Source organism: Capsicum annuum, chromosome 1 (genome assembly GCF_002878395.1).
Source record: "Capsicum annuum cultivar UCD-10X-F1 chromosome 1, UCD10Xv1.1, whole genome shotgun sequence".
Lineage (NCBI taxonomy): Eukaryota > Viridiplantae > Streptophyta > Magnoliopsida > Solanales > Solanaceae > Capsicum > Capsicum annuum.
In genome coordinates, this window is record NC_061111.1 from 158315481 (window position 1) to 158330626 (window position 15146).

The following is a 15146-nucleotide window of genomic DNA, read 5'->3' on the forward strand; positions in this document are numbered from 1 at the left end:
TTATCTCATTAATTTATTTATTTCAGTAGTTGGAGTTAGTTGGGGACATATCCCATCAACTCCTTATTCAGATAGTTCAGTTAGTTAGAGGCTTTTCAGACTATCATGTTCAGATAGTTTATTTTAGGTTTTGTTTTGGTATTGTGATACCAAATCATTCAGAGATCATTTAATCAATTTTGAACCTTATGGTCATACAGCCTTTATTTCCGCATTTAAACAGTATCTTATGCAGTATTTAGGTACAGATACCAGTCATGGGTTAGCTTTTGGTCCTTTCGGGTCAAGAGCACCATGTAGCATTTTGGGTACCAGATTCGGGGCATTACACCAACTATACAAATTTTTCCTGAATCCAATATTGGGGTGAAAAGTTAAGGCCAAATTACTGAAGCATTATCAAAGTTGTCAGTGGTTACAATTCATTAATGACGACTCATAAGAAGACCATCTGATTCATCGGGAAGAGTCATACCCATAATACCAGGGGTTAAAATTTGGGCTCCTGGTGATGACTCAAGACATGACCCATACCCAGAACTTATGAGTCATACCCAAACTCATCGGGATGGCTTCAGACATTTTGAAGATAATTTCAAAGAGTTTTTTTGGTCTTTTCCCACTCTTTTAACCTAAAAACTACATCATTTTACCCTCCAAACAACATTTATAAAGTATAAAAACTACCCTAACCTATCATAACTCATAAATTATCCATTACAGAGCAAAAAGGGCAATTTCTTTCTTCCCAAAACCAACTAGGGTTCATCAAATTCAAGTTCAACACCAAGAAATTTATCCAAGGCTTCAATATTTAGGTTTGTGGGGTATTCATCAATGGGTTACTTTCACCCATTGCATCCCAAAAATCCCCTTTTTATTTAGGTATGGATTTTAACCTTTTGAGAAATTATCCATGTAAATCATGAATTTAATCCATGTATTCTAAGAAATTTGAATTCAAGCCATGTCAACATTCCTTCCCATGTAATTTAGGTTACTTTATGTTTTAAATTTCAATTACCCATGTCATGTTTAATTGATTTCAAATTAAATCATCAAGTTATGAATTAAACCATGAAAATATGTTGTTCTCTCAGTTTAACACATTCCCATGAACAAATTCATGTTTCTCACTCATTCTTGAAATATCTTATGTTTTTGGTCTTTTTACTATGACTTTATTTCACTGTTTTAAATATTATTATCATATTTTTGCAATTATTATATGCTAGAGGGTTATGTACACCCGATACCTATCTGTTTATACATGTCTTTATTCTCAAGTTACAAGGCAGTCATGCCATGATTTTATTACCATATTTAAAATATTATGTTCACGTTGAGCACTCATCAATATAGTACCATATTACATTAGACCCATAATAATACCAGTTTTATTCAATTAGGATTAGGATTAGGATTTAGCACCGAGTGAACCTAGGGATAGGGACTAACCGGCTAGTTAGGACTGATTCCTCAGTAGCAGTCCCTAAGTTCCATAACTACTTAGCCAACATAGGATTATAGGAGTCGCCCACAAGTTTAGAACTGGCTCCCTAATCATTTGGGACATCAGCCTTATGGATCCACATCGTTAGCCTTGTGTTAGTACCCAAGGCAAGGTACAAACACCCTTCCAACTAGGGTTATAGGTTGGAACATTATTTTCTTAGATTGGGGTATGTCGGTTACGTAATAACTCCCACAGTTTTAGTTAATACTCAATCTACATTTTTTCAGGTTTGTTTGACCAAGAAATCAGATATTCAGTTATTTAATCAATAAGTTTTAAATATTATTTTAGTACATGCTTACTTGGTCTTGCATTCTCAATTTTACATGTTCATGCAACCATGTTCAGTTTCCACATATATTTCAATTAGTCTTTACCTCATGTACCAGTACATTCAAAATCCTAATTGCATACTTTTCTCTTACGTTATGTTTTCTTATAACATAGGTTCGGATGCACAATTTCCCGACTATCCCTAGACAGCTCAGTAGTTTCTCACAGCAGTAGTGGTGAGTTCTTATCCATCGAGGATGAGAAATGATATGTTAGTTATTTCAATATTTCTTTATGTTCAATTAGTTAAAGTTAGGTAGGGGTTTGTCCCATCAACTCCTTATATTTTAGAGGCTTTCAGACAAATAGTCTATTTCTAGTATTGATCAAATACTTCAGATGTATCATTTTATATATTCTAGTATTCCTTTTGATAGAACTTTATCAATTTATCTTTTGCACATGTTGTTTTGTTATCATTTTATTCAATGCTCATAACAGGTACTAGACCAGGGGTTAGTTTGGGGTGGCTTGTGGCCTTAAGCACCATGTCACGACAAGTGGGTAGCCTCGGGTTGTGACAAAACTTGGTATCAAATCTAGGTTTTAAAGTATCCTAAGGTATCTAAAAGTCGCATTGAGTAGAGTCTTTAGGAAAGTTTTCCTTCTTTCAGTATTCATAACATGCGAAAGTGCATGTACCCTATTGAATTCCTTTTTCTAACCCGTCCTTCATTCTGTTTACAGATAATGCCTCTGTAATACTCGTGCCTTTTTCCTAGCTAGAAATCATCTCAAGGATGCTAAGACTTACTTTGAAATGTAAACCTATCTTTGTACACATGGTATTTTTGATATTTTCACTTTTTATCACATGGGAAATTGAGCTAGCTTTCCAACGGTACCAATTTTGTCCAAATCCGACATCAGACGAGGAAGATATGGACGTTTTACTTGGAACTAATGAAAATGCCTAGGTATGATGGCCAAGTTGGCGGACCGCCACATAAGTGATGGACCGTCACTTTGACTGTAACAGCCAAGGCAGTTGAGCCACATACTGGATATGGACTGACGGACGAGTTGACGGACCGTCAAAGTTGTGATGGACCATCATCCAGGCCGTCAACTCTTATCCAGTGAACCCCATTTTTGGTCCATGTCTGACAACTAAGTGACGGACCGTCAAGTGTCTGACGGACCTTTAGTTGGACCGTCACACACCATGTTCAGTTTATTTCTAGGTCATTTTAACAGGGGTATTTTGGTCACTTACCACTCGCCAATATACCTAGATAAGTCCAAATTCAGCCATTTTACTCATTGTTATTTCACAAATAAAAACAAGGGTTTCTCTTTAAATTTAATCCCCAAGAACAAGACCCAATACTCTTCAAGAATCGAAGGATTTCAAATCCTTCAAGTTTAAAAACGTCAAGAACCCTGAGTTAGGTATCCATAGTGTTCATCTATAGATCTAATCCGTTCATAGAGCTCAAGAACCATGTTTTAAATACTATTTTGTGAACTTTTTGTGGTAATATGAGCATTTACATGTTGATGATAGTTGTTTAAGTTTGAAGATGATATCTAGAGGTGTTTTCATGGAATATATATGCTTGTTAGTTGAAAACTATGAACTTTAGGTGGTGTAAAATGGTGTAAGTTATGAAACACACCTATGCCTTAAAGAATGCATGCAAGGTGTTCGATAAAATGCTTAGGATGCTAGAAATTCATGTTTATATGGTTCCATGATTTCTAAATGACAAGTCCATGTTAGCTATATACTTTAATATGAATTCCATGCTTTTTATGTGTTGCTATTATTGTGGTATGAAGCATGTGTGATAATGGAGATATAAAATATGCACATGAAATATATCTATTAACCCCCTACCATGCTTAATATATTGAGGAACTACATGATGTATAATATCCCCTATTTATGATAATATGAATTGTGGACTCCAATCTTATGATTAAGTCAGTCATGTTGTGTCAGTTTTCTTTCATCGAGTTCTGGGAGTATTTATACCTGAAAACTATAGTTGTGTGCCTGGAGCCATGTCATGTTTCACGATATACAAAATCAAGCCATGATTCAGTAGAATTCAGTCAGTCATGTGACTCAGGAAACCTCATGGTCTCAGTCAGTTATCAGATATCAGTAGTATTCCATCAGTCAATGGAATTCAGTAAGTTCCACTCACGTACAGTTAGTTAAATCATGTTCAATCTCTTTAGATGGGAGTAGGAGTTAGCACCAAGTGAACCCAAGGATGGGAACTCACTTGTATATGAGGGTGTGATTCTTAGCAGTCATTCTTGCATTAGAAAACTATGTAGCCAGCATAGGTTGAGATATCACAGCCTATTATATGAATGTAGATGAGTTCTATTAACCTATTATATAAAGGTTCCCACCATTCTCACTAGAGTTACCTGTTATATAAGTATTGCTCACATGTTGTCCTTACCAGTGGCGCGGTATTGATACCCTTCCACTTAGGGCAGAGATTGGACCCCAGCTTAGCCATAATGGCACATATGGGGCATATCGATTAAAGAACTAGCTCCCACAGTTTCAGACTTAGTCTTAGTAAAAGAACTCAGATAGTTCTCCAGATATCAGTATACCAGGACTGGTAGATACATTCAAATTCTGTTATAGTGCAGAACTCAGATAGATTTAAGACTATCAGATACAGTTGTGCATGTTATCAGAACTACAATTTCAGCCATGTCAGATATTAGTAAACCATGTATTAGCATACATATCTAGCTATCATGTACTCACAATCTCAGTTACTATGTATATATGTTTACACTCTTTCGTTTATATCAGTCAGCCAGTTAGCATTGTTCATGCATGTAAACCCTTTTGTATTATCCTACCTCACTCGTATACTCAATACTCCAGTTGTACTGATGCATTTGCGCTATGGTGATTTCTTTCATGTTACACCATAGGTTTAGAGACACGAGCTACAGATCAGTAGTAAAATCCAGTCATAGAGTTGCAGTGAGTCCTCATCCATTCGAGGATGATATTATTTTATTTTATTTATTATTTCATCTCGGTTTTCTTAGATGGAGTTATTTGGAGATATGTTCCTTCAACTCCTTATTCAGACATTACTTAGAGGCTTTCAAATTCAGTATTCAAATTTAGTTTAGATTTAATTCAATTTTCAGTTGTTTTGGGTATCTTTAACCCATATGGATATTATATTTTGACAGATTTTTATTTAGTTGAATCTTATGGCCTACATGTTCATGTTTTCCACACTATTATGTTGTATATTGCAGTGTATCGGTACATATATCAGTCAAGGATTAGCTTGTGGTCCCTTGGGGTCATAAGCACCGTGTAGCATTTTGGTTCAGATAATCAGGGCATTACAAACTTGGTATCAGAGCCTAAGGTTTAATAGAGTCCTAGGAAGTCTGAAAGCCATATCTAGTAGAGTCTTGTGCATGGGTGTATTGCGTGCCACGTTTATGTACATGAGGCTATGAGATATTTTAGGAACAGTTTCCCTTCTTTCAGTATTCATGTTGTACTAGTGAACATAATCTTATGTTAAACTCTCAGTCTAATCTATTTTTCTCTTATTTCAGAATATGCATCCAAAGAGAAAAAACCAACCAGTTCTTTAGCCCAAAGACCATTTGGGCGAGCATGTTTCTCATGAGGAGTTTAGAGCCATATTCACCATACTTACTCAGTATATGGCTGCCCAAAATGAACGTCCACCAGTTATTTCGGCCAATCCAGTGGCCAATTCGGCAATATCTAGAATTTAGGACTTCACCAGAATGAACCCTCCATCATTCTTCGGGTCTAAGTTTGATGAAACCCTCAGGAGTTCATTGACCAAGTCCAGAAGGTCATTGACATCATGGGAGTTACTTCTGTTTAGAGCGCTGAGTTAGCCACATACCAGTTACAGGATGTTGCTCACACTTGGTACAAATAGTTGAAGTCTAAGAGGTTAGAGGATGTAGGTCCTATAGAGTGGGAGGAATTTGTCATGACTTTCTTAGACAGATTCTTTCCCCAAGAGCCAAGGGAAGCCAAATTTCTTAAGTTTATCAACCTCAGGAAGGGAATTATGACTGTTAGAGAGTATTCTCTAAGATTCACTCAGCTAGCAAGATATGCCCCTCATGTGGTTATAGATGACAGGGCTAAGATGAACAAGTTTATGTCAGGGGTGAATGATAGCATGGTAAATGAGTGTAGGTCTGCATTGCTGAATAGTGATATGACTTTAGCCAGGCTTATAACCCATGCCCAGTAGGTAGAGAAGATGAAGGTTAGAACTAGGCAGAGGTAGAACAAGAGAGCAAGATCAGGAAGTTTCAGATTTGCTCAGCCTAAATCCGAAGAAGAAAATCGTTCCCAGTTTTGTTCCAAGTCAGCAGCTCCAGGTCCTTCTCTGCTAGTGCCCCAGTGTCGAAATTCAGAGACGAAAATAGAGATAGAGCACCAGGCTCTAAATTTTAGGGCAGTATTAGAAGTTCCCATATTTATCCTCAGTGTTAGACTTGTGGTAAGCACCGTCAGGTTATGTTTAGAGCGGGTCAAGGCATTTGTTTTAGTTGTGGCAAGACAGGCCACAGATTTAGGGACTGTCCTCATCCAGGTCCTCAGGGTTAGCAGAATTGTTCCACAGCTTAGTCCGGTCACCCAAACTAACAGGGTGCCACTTCCAGTGCTACTAGTGGGAAACGCCCAAACAGACTCTATACTCTTCAGACTTGACAGGATTAGGACAATTCTCCTAATGTAGTTACTGGTATGTTATAGATTTTCCATGTTTATGTTTACGCTTTGCTAGATCCAGGCACATCCTTGTCTTTTATTACTCCGTACATAGCAGGCAATTTCAGAATTAGTCCCAAAATTTTAGCAGAGCCCTTTTTAGTCTCTACCTCAGTGGGTAAAACTATCATAGCCCGGCGGGTATATAGGAAATTCCTGTTTATGATATTTCAAAAATATACGTCAGCAGATTTAGTCGAATTAGAGATGACTGATTTTGATGTCATTATCGACATGGATTAGCTTCACTCCTGCTATGCCATAGTCAACTGCAGAAATAGGATAATTCAATTTCAGTTCCTGAATAAACCCATCCTTGAGTGGAAGGATAGTACTTTAGCATTCAGGGGTCAACTTATTTCCTACCTTCAAGCAAGGATAATGATTTCTAAGGTATGTGTGTACCATCTCGTGCATGTTAAAAATTCTAGTTCCAAATCTCCCAGTCTTGAATCAGTTTCAGTGGTTAATGAATAATCAGATATCTTTCCCAAAGATCTTCCAGGCATTCCTCCCTAAAGAGAAATAGACTTCGGCATAGACCTTCTCCCAGATACTCAGCCTATCTCTATTCTGCCATATAGAATGACACCTACGAAACTTAAGAAACTGAAAGATTAGTTAAAGGATATCTTATATAAGGGATTCATCAGGCCCAGTATATCCCCATGGGGTGCACCAGTCTTATTCGTGCGCAAGAAAGATGGTTCTCTCACGATGTGTATTGATTACCATTAGTTCAACAAAGTTACGATCAAGAACAGGTATTCGCTTCCTAGAATAGATGACTTGTTTGACCAACTTCATGGTGCCAATTATTTCTCCAAGATAGACCTCAGATCGGGCTATCATCGGCTCAGAGTTAGAGAACGTGACATCCCAAAGACAACTTTTCATACTCGGTATGATCACTTTAAATTTTTAGTCATGTCCTTTGGTCTTACCAATGCCTCTGCAGCTTTCATGGACTTGATGAACTGTGAGTTTAAGCAGTACTTGGAAATATTTTTCATAGTCTTTATAGATGATATTCTTGTCTATTCTCGCACCAAGCGTGATCATTCAGACAATCTTAGGATTGTTCTTCAGAATCTTAGGGATCATCAGTTATTTGCCAAGTTTAGTAAGTGAAAATTTTGGCTAAGATCAGTAGCATTCCTTGGATATATTGTTTTCGGTGATGGTATTAGAGTATATCCTCAGAATACCAAAGCAGTAAGAAACTGGCCTCGCCTTGTATCTTTATCAGATATCAGGGGTTTCTTGGGTTTGGCTGGCTATTACAAATGGTTTGTCGAGGGATTTTCTTATATGGCATCTCCCATGTCCAGATTGACTCAGAAGAAGGTCAAGTTTCAGTGGTTAGATTCATGTGAGAAGAGTTTTCAGGAATTGAAGACTCGACTCACTTCAGTTCCAATTCTAGCTCTTCCAGATGGTTCAGATGAGTTTTTAGTATATTGTGATGCATCTAAAGGGGGTTTAGGTTGTGTCCTTATGTATCATGGTAAGGTCATAGCCTACGCCTCCAGAAAGTAAAAGCCCCATGAGAAGAATTATCCTACTCATGATCTTGAGTTAGCAGCCATAGTATTTTCCTTAAAGATTTGGAGGCATTATTTATACGGAGTTTATGTAGATGTCTTCACAGATCATAAGAGTCTCCAGTATGTCTTTTCTCAGAAAGATCTCAATCTTTATCAGAGAAAGTGGTTAGAGCTATTGAAAGATTATGACATGAGTATCCTTTATCACCTGGGCAAGGCCAATGTTGTGGCCGATGCTCTCAGTAGACTCTCTATGGGTAGTGTTTCTCACATTGAGGATAGCAAGAAAAAGATAGCCCTAGAAATCCATCATCTTACTAGACTAGGCGTTCACTTAGTCGACTCTTCAGAGGGTAGTGTATATGTTCAGAGTAGTTCAGAGTCATCTATAGTTTCTGAGGTGAAAGAGAAGCAAGACAAGGATCCTAGCCTTATCAAGCTAAAAGAGTCAGTTCAGTATCAGAAGGTAGAGGTTTTCTCCCAAGGGGGAGATGGTGTTCTTCGTTGTAAGGTTCGTCTGTGCATTCCAGGTGTAGTTGACTTAAGGTAGTGAATTCTTACAGAAGCACATGGTGCATGATACTCTATTTATCCAGGTTCCACTAAGATATACCGTAACTTACGAGAGATTTATTGGTGGAGTGGGATGAAGAGAGATGTTGTAGAGTTTATGGCTAAGTGCTCTACACATCAGCAGGTTAAGATAAAGCATCAAAAACCTAGTGGTTCCATGCAGGAGTTCACCATTCCTACTTAGAAGTAGGAAGAAATGAAAATGGACTTTGTGATGGGTTTTCATAGAACTCGTCATTAGCATGATTCAATTTGGTTCATTGTAGATAGAATGACCAAGTCAGCTCATTTCTTTCCAGTTTGTACCTCTTATTTAGTCGAGGATTACGCCAAACTCTATATCAGGGAGTTGGTCAGATTATGAGGTGTTCTATTATCTATCATCTCAGATAGAGGTATATAATTCACCTCTCACTTTTGGAAAACATTCCAAAAGGGTCTTGGTACCCAAGTTCATCTCAGTATCACCTTTTATCCTTAGATAGATGGTCAAGCAGAGAGGACCATTCAGACTCTTGAAGATATGCTAAGGGCGTGTGTAGTTGATTTCAAGGGAAGTTGGGATGACCACTTGCCTCTGATTAAGTTTTCATACAATAATAACTATCATTCCAGTATTCAGATGGCTCTATTCAAAGCTCTATATGGTAGGAGGTATAGATATCCAATCGGTTGGTTCAAAGTTAGTGAGGCCTCAGTTATCAGTCTTAACTTGGTATTTGACGCCTTAGAGAAAGTTTAGTTGATTAGAGAGAGACTTCGAGCTACTCAGAGCTACCAAAAGTCTTATGAAGATGTTCGTAGAAAGGATCTCGAGTTCGAGGTCAATGACTATTTCTATCTCAAGATATCTCCCATGAAGGGAGTAAAGAGGTTCGGCAAGAAAGGGAAACTCAGTCCCTACTATATTGGTCCCTTTAGGATTCTCAGTCGCTTCGAGAAGGTAGCTTATGAGCTTGAATTGCCTTCAGATCTAGCCTCAGTTCATCCGGTCTTCCATGTCTCCTTGCTCAAGGAGTACATAGGTGACCCAGCAGTTGTAGTCCCTATTCAGAACATTGATGTTCAGGACAACCTCTCTTGTGAAGAGAGTCCATTCAAAATTTTAGACTATCAGATTCGTAGGATGAGGAACAAAGAAGTCCCTCTAGTCAAAGTTATTTGGCAAAATCAGTTCGTTGAGGGAGGTACTTGGGAAGCAGAAGCAGAAATGTGTACCAAGTACCCTCGCCTTTTCTCTGCCAACCCAAATCAAGCTCAAGGTAACAGTCCTCCTTAAGCTTATTTGGTTTCATGTTCAACATTTAATACAACTTGATATTTTGTTTTGTGTTCATGTTCCATTACAAATTTGGTATCAAGTACCATTGCATATTTAGTCATGCATACATGTATCAGTCTAGTAAATAATCATGCATCAGATATGCATTCTCATTGCGAGAACCTCAGTCATGCATTCATGAATCAGTTACACGTGTATCAGATATGCATGTTCAGTATGACGCGTTCAGTTTGTTAGTCATAAGATCATATTCCAATTACTCATGTTCAGATTATTGTTTCCCGTCTTAGTCAGTTCCATTCGAGGATGAATGTTCTCAAGGGGGACATATTGTAATACCCGTGCCTTTTTCCTAGATAGAAATCATCTCAAGGATTCTAGGACTTACTTTAAAATGTAAAACTATCTTTGTACACATGGTATTTTTGATATTTTCACTTTCTATCACGTGGGAAATTGAGTTAGCTTTCCAACAGTACCAATTTTATCCAAATCTAACATCACACGAGGAAGATATGAATGTTTTAATTAGAACTATCAGAAAAGCCTAAGTATGACGGCCAAGTTAATAAACCACCACATAAGTGATGGACCGCCACTTTGACTATCACAGCCAAGGCAGTTTATCCACGTACTGGATAAGGACTAACGGACGAGTTGATGAACCATCAAAGTTGTGATGGACCATCATCCAGGCCGTCAACTCTTATCCAGTGAGCCCCATTTCTGGTCCACGTCTGACGGGCTAAGTGATAGTCTATCAAGTTTCTGATGGACCGTCAGTTAGAACGTCACATGCCATGTTCAGTTTATTTCTAGGTCATTTTAACATGGGTATTTTTGTCACTTACCACTCGCTTATATACCCAGATGAGTCTGAATTCAGCCATTTTGCTCATTGTTATTCCACAAACCAAAAACTAGGGTTTCTCTCTGAATTTAATCCCCAAGAACAAAACCCAATCCTCTTCAAAAATCAAAGCATTTCAAACCCTTCAAGTTCAAAAACGTCAAGAACCCTGAGTCAAGTATGCATAGTGTTCATCTACGGATCCAATTCGTTCATAGAGCTCAAGAACCATGTTTTAAATACTATTTTGGGAACTTTTTGTGGTGATATAAGCATTTACATGTTGATGATTGTTGTTTAAGTTTGAAGATGATATCTAGAGGTGTTTTCGTGGAATATATATGCTTGTTAGTTGAAAACTATGAACTTTAGGTGGTGTAAAATGGTGTAAGTTATGAAACAAACCTATGCCTTAAAGAATGCATACAAGGTGTTCAATAAAATGCTTAGGATGCTAGAAATTCATGTTTATATGGTTCCATGATGTCTAAATGACAAGTCCATGTTAGCTATATACTTTAATATGAATTCCATGCTTTTCATGTGTTGCTATTATTGTGGTATGAAGCATGTGTTATAATGGAGATATACAATATGCATATGAAATATAGCTATGCACTCCCTACCATGCTTTATATGTTAAGGAACTACATGATGTATAGTATCCCCTATTTATGAAAATGTGAATTGTGGACTCCAATATTATGATCAAGTCAGTCATGTTGTGTCAGTTTTCTTCCATCGAGTCCTGGGGGTATTCGTACCCGAAAACTATAGCTGTGTGCCTAGATCCATGTCATGTTTCACGATATACAAAATCAAGCCATGATTCAGTATAATTCAGTCAGTCATGTGACTCAGGAAATCTCATGGTCTCAGTCAATTATCAAATATCAGTAGTATTCTGTTAGTCAATAGAATTCAGTAAGTTTCACTCACGTATAGTCAGTTAAATCATGTTCAATCTCTTCAAATGGGAGTAGGAGTTAGCACCGAGTGAACCCAAGGATGGGAACTCACCTGTATATGAGGTTGTGATTCTTAGCAGTCATCCTTGCGTTCCAGAACTATATAGCCAGCATAGGTTGAGACATCATAGCCTGTTATATGAGGGTAGATAAGGTGTCTTAACCTGTTATATGAGGGAGTACTCGCTCAAGTTCACTCAGTTGGCGAGGTATGCTCTGACTATGATGGCTGACTTTAGGTCTATGATGAGTAAGTTCGTGTCTGGTGTATCTAACAGTGTAGTCAAGAAGTGTAAGATTTCCATGCTGATTAAAGAGGTGGACCTTTCTAGACTGATGGTTCATTCTCAACGGATTGAGGAGAAGATGCTTAAATAGAAGGAAAGAAAGAATAAGAGGGCCATAATAGGTTGTATGCTCTCCAGACTTGGCTTGATTAGGAAAGTTCTCCTAATGTGGTAACGGGTACATTACAGGTTTTTCATCTCCATATTTATGCATTGTTAGACCCCAAAGATTCACTTTCCTTTATGACTCCTTATATAGCTGCAGACTTTGGTATCAACCTCAAAATATTAGTAGAGCCTTTCTTAGTGTCTAACTTAGTAGGTAAGTCAATTGTAGCCAGATAGGTATACAAAAATTGGCCGGTCACTATAATGCACCGAATCTAATACCTGGAATGCTATACAGTGCTAGCAATCTCGAAAGACCACAAGCTAACCCATGACTGATATCTATAGCTGAGCTCTGCATAATATACTGTATAAATTACGGAATAAAAGGGCTGAAAGATCATAAGGTTCAAATATCTGATAAAATGTAACAACTGGAAATATGGTATATCAATACCAAACTAAACTAAACTATCCAAACATGTTAGTATGAAAGCCTCTAAAATATCTGAAAAACTGTGGAGTTGATGGGACATGTCCCCAACTAACTTTGTCTACTAAAACTAAAATAATGAAGTAATGAAATAATTATGCTATCCTCGAATGATAAGGAGTCACTGTAAATTACTGCTGCTGGCTGAATCTGAAGCTAAGTGCGATCAGGAACTTGAGCATCCAAACCAATGGTATAAAACACCATAGAGTAGAAGAAAAGTATGCATCAGTACGTCTGAATATACTATATGGAAAGTGAGGTAGGCTAAATGCATGGGGTTCATATGCATAAATAATACTAACTGACTGAATAAAATGATCGTGAGAATATATACATGAATACGTAAATATAAATGAGATCATAATAATACTAACTACTAAGTCTGAATACTAATAACGTGAGTTTTATATAACTGGCATACTCTTAACTGAGTGACTGTGTCTGACAGTCCTGATTCTAATGGAACTAGCTAAGTTTTGTACTGAACTGAGTGACTGTATCTGATAGTCATGAATTTAAAGAACTATCTGAGTTCTATTACTAAGACTAAGACTGAGACTGAGACTGTGGGAAGTAGTTATTTAACCGACATACACCTTTTTTTGTATAGAGCCGGGGTCCAATCTATAATCCCAATTAGAAGGGTGTTAATACCGCGCCACTGCTAAGGACAAACTGTGAGTGACCCTCATCTGGCAGTGGCCCCAAAGAATAGTGGTGGGACCCTCATCTGGCAGTGTTAATCCACCTCATCAACCCTCAACTGTTAGTATTGATATCTCAACCTATTCTGGCTACATAATTCTGGAGCGCAAGGATTGCTTCTAAGGATCACACCCTCTACTGTCAGTATGTACCCTCATCCTTGGATTCGCTCGGTGCTGAATCCTACTCCAACTAAATATATATTGAACTAATTATACTGATATAAACTGGACTGAGTTCACTGAATTCCATGGACTGACGGAATATTTTAGAATTCTATTAACTGACTGACTTCATAAGATTACAAAGTTTTCATGAGTCATGTAACTGACTGAATTTTACTGAGTTCTGAAACTGACTGAGAATACTACTGATCATGGCGTAAGTGAGATTATCATGAAATTGACACTGGATCTAGGCACACCGCTAAATTTTCGGGTACAAGTAGCCCCAGGACTTGATAGCATGAAACTGACAAGACATGACCTTCTTGAACACATGACCATAGTCAACAATTCATAGTATAGACGTTCAAAATTTTCATGAAGTATTTGTATGTCATAAGCTTACACATGAGTAGAGATACATATAAATATGTCATAATTTCATAAGTCTAATCTCATGAGCGTTCCACCAAACCATTACAATGCATGACAACAACATGTGGTCACTATGAACATAAGGGTAAAGCATGGATTCATCAATTTGGGCATAATTGAGTCATAAAGCATGATTTTATTCTCTTAGGCATTTTAGCAAACACATTGCATGCATAACTTGAGGCTTAGGCATGAACATTAAAATAATACATCATGGAAACATTAGTCACTTCAAGTACAAGAATTCCAACCATATGCTAACATAAATTCATTATATGTATTAAAGATTTCAACTTGGTAATCATACAACAACATAAACATGGATATGATTCAATTCATATCATGGAATTCAAAATTTATATTTTTGAAAGGGCTTCTTGAGCTTCATGGGTGAAAGGAACCCATGAATCAACACTTTACATACCTTAGAAGGAAGTTTCTTGAAGATTAACGGTGGAATCTCCTGGATTAGAACCTTTAATTGAAACCATAGACTTATTCTTGAGGGAATTTGAGAGAAGAAACTATATTTTGGTAAAAACCTAGCTGAATCTCGTGTTATAGAATTATATAGAGGGGGGGGGGGGGAGGGACATTGGCCCTTTTTACCTTAAAAATGCAGATATTTAATGATTGAAAACTAGGCATCGACGCGATTGGTGACGCGGCGCATCGATAGCATCAAGGCGATACCCAACGTGTTGCTCCATTATTGCGCTAAGCCTTAGTAGTTTTGACTCTAACAACCCGCAACAATGTTAACCAATGTGATAGGCAACGCAGCTCTCCAAGATCGTATTGGAACACTATTTTTGGACATTAAACATGGTCTAAACGAGTTCCAAAAAATTTAAAACTTTTTCGGGAATACCTATTGACCTCTCTGATCATGAATTAACAAAAATATGGATCATTAAGGGACATTAAGGTCACGAAATGAGATTTCAACTTTCGAAGGTCAAAAATAAACTAAGTCTAGGAACTTAACTAAAATTTTCTCAGTCTAAGACTCCTTGACAAGCCTAAAAGGATAAATTAAGCTTAGAAATTCTGCAGGGTCTTACAATATCTCCCCCTTGGGAACATTCATCCTCGAATGAGACTAACTTAG